We start from the raw sequence: 2,500 nt of genomic DNA on the forward strand, positions 1-2,500 counted from the left end.
CTACGAAAACATAGGTGTGTGTAGAAAGAGAGGTGTGTGTACAAAAACACATGTGTATGTAGAAAGAGAGGTGTGTGTACAAAAACACATGTGTATGTAAAGACACACGTGTGTATACAACACATGTGTATGCAAAGACACAGGTGTACACAAAAAACAGGTGTGTTTACAAACAGGACTGTGTACTAATACACAGATGTATGTACAAAGACACAGGTGTGCATACAAACAGGACTGTTTACTGATACACAGGTGCATTTATAAAGACACAGGCGAATGTACAAAGGCACAGGTGTGCGCACAAAGACAAAGGTATGTGTGTACAAAAATACAGCTGTGTCTACTAAAACATAAGTATGCGTACAAAGACATAGGTGTGTCTACAAACACGTAAGTGTGTGTACAAACACAGAGGTGTGAGTATAAAAATAAATGTATATGGATAAGAAGAAGGAACAAGCCTTTATTTGTCCCAGTAAATTCTTTTGCATAAAAAATCGGGCTTTCGTTGCATTTGTGGTTTTCACTAAGCAGTAGCTTCGGGTTGGAGAGCTCTGATGACTCTGGTGAAGTAGACATCACCACGCTCTGTCGTGATGTCTACCTCAAGAAGGCCAGACTTCGGGTTGATGTCTACTTCATGAAGGCCAGACCTCGGGTTGATGTCTACCTTAGGAAGTCCTGACCTCGGGTTGATGTCTACCTCAGAAAGTCCAGACCTCCGGTTGATGTCTACCTCAGGAAGTCCAGACCTCGGGTTGATGTCTACCTCAGGAAGGCCAGACCTCGGGTTGATGTCTACCTCAGGAAGTCCAGACCTCGGGTTGATGTCTACCTCAGGAAGTCCAGACCTCGGGTTGATGTCTACCTCAGGAAGGCCAGACCTCGGGTTGATGTCTACCTCAGGAAGGCCAGACCTCGGGTTGATGTCTACCTCAGGAAGGCCAGACTTCGGGTTGGAATTCCTAACTCCCTGATTCGACTTTAACTTCAGTCATTAGAGAAATAACTATTTATTTTAGTGTTATGTTCAACATTATTGTATCCTGTGTGTGTGTGTGTGTGTGTGTGTGTGTGTGTGTGTGTGTGTGTGTGTGTGTGTGTGTGTGTGTGTGTGTGTGTGTGTGTGTGTGTGTTCGTGTGTGCGCGTGTGTGTAGTTACTAGTTGTCAAAGGTACTTGTCAATAGACACTTGGTCAGTGTGGAATGCTAAAAGCATGTTACATTCGGCGTATGTCTCACACACCCAAACAGGCATGTCTCCTGACCAGCGAATCTGGTGCTGAGGGTTTAACAAACAAAGGTGCCCCGTCGTTATACCAGTACCTCGGTTCAACCAGCTAATAACAAGCCCGCGAAGGCTGTGAAGCGATGTGGTACACTCGTGGAAATAACTGGCTCAGACTTGCCTTCACTGGTGGTCGTTCACGGTTCAACCGTGTCTTGTCCTTGCATCTGTCGCATTGCTCAGTGTCTTTTGCTTACTTTTGCCTCATACATAGTGTAAATAATGTACATATAATATTAATATTCTATAAATACCAGCTTGTTTGGTGAAGGAAATATAATTCAATTATTCTCTGGTGTCTTTTGTTTGTTCCCAAGTGGTAATCGCATTACGCCCAGGTGTGCAGGCCACAGCTATACCTGTGTTCGTAATAGCCGGTTGTGTGCGCGCGTGTGCGTGTGTGTGCAAAGCAGTAGAGTAAGCCTATCGCCTCACCCCTCACACACACAAACACACACACACACACACACACACACACACACACACACACACACACACACACACACACACACGAGGAAGTGTACAAAAGTTGCCCAGGAGCCAACTAAGGGTTGTATATTAGCATCGCGTGATCAGTCATTCTGTGTCAGTTGCATCCCTCTTAGAGACAGAGGCGGAGGCTCCCAGACGGTGTGCGTTCGTGCACGAATGATGGAAATTAGTAGATGACCGACGGGTAGACTGTAGATGAGTGACGGGTAGAATATAGTTGGGGAGGGTAGAGTGTGGTTGAGAAAAGAATTTAATGTAAATGAGGAAAGGATATAATGTTTAATAATGGGAGGGTAGAATGTAGACAAGATGAAAATAGGGAGCAGAGGTACTGAAAAACACACCCAGGTGTTGATATACAAAGGAAGTATCTGTAACATGAAGTCAAAATGCACAACAGATAAATAAATACTCAAATTTCCAACAAATAAATAAAACAAAAACATTCATTTTGAAGAGGAAACACACAAAAAACTGCAATATCCCAAGACATTGTTGTGTCACCTTTACCTTTTCTCATTCTCATATAAACAAAAACACTAGCCAAAACTTTTTTTTTTTTTTTGCAAGAAATAAGGAAACATGTATGAAAGTCGCCCCAGTAGAAGGCAGAGTGAAACTACGAAGATATATTAACAAAGTTTAACAGCTGGTAGAGAAAAATGAAATGATGCTGATTAATGTTAAATGTCATTATCATTGAAAACGAAAACGAAGAAT

The 2,500-nt window shown here is 42.7% G+C and overlaps 1 protein-coding gene across 1 annotated transcript in view; it reads right to left on the minus strand.

Annotated features, from left to right (window-relative positions):
• Positions 1-2,500, minus strand: part of grh (grainy head) — an 893,472-nt gene that overhangs the window by 730,359 nt on the left and 160,613 nt on the right. The window lies entirely within an intron of this gene.

This window comes from Cherax quadricarinatus, chromosome 34 (genome assembly GCF_038502225.1).
Source record: "Cherax quadricarinatus isolate ZL_2023a chromosome 34, ASM3850222v1, whole genome shotgun sequence".
Taxonomy (NCBI): domain Eukaryota; kingdom Metazoa; phylum Arthropoda; class Malacostraca; order Decapoda; family Parastacidae; genus Cherax; species Cherax quadricarinatus.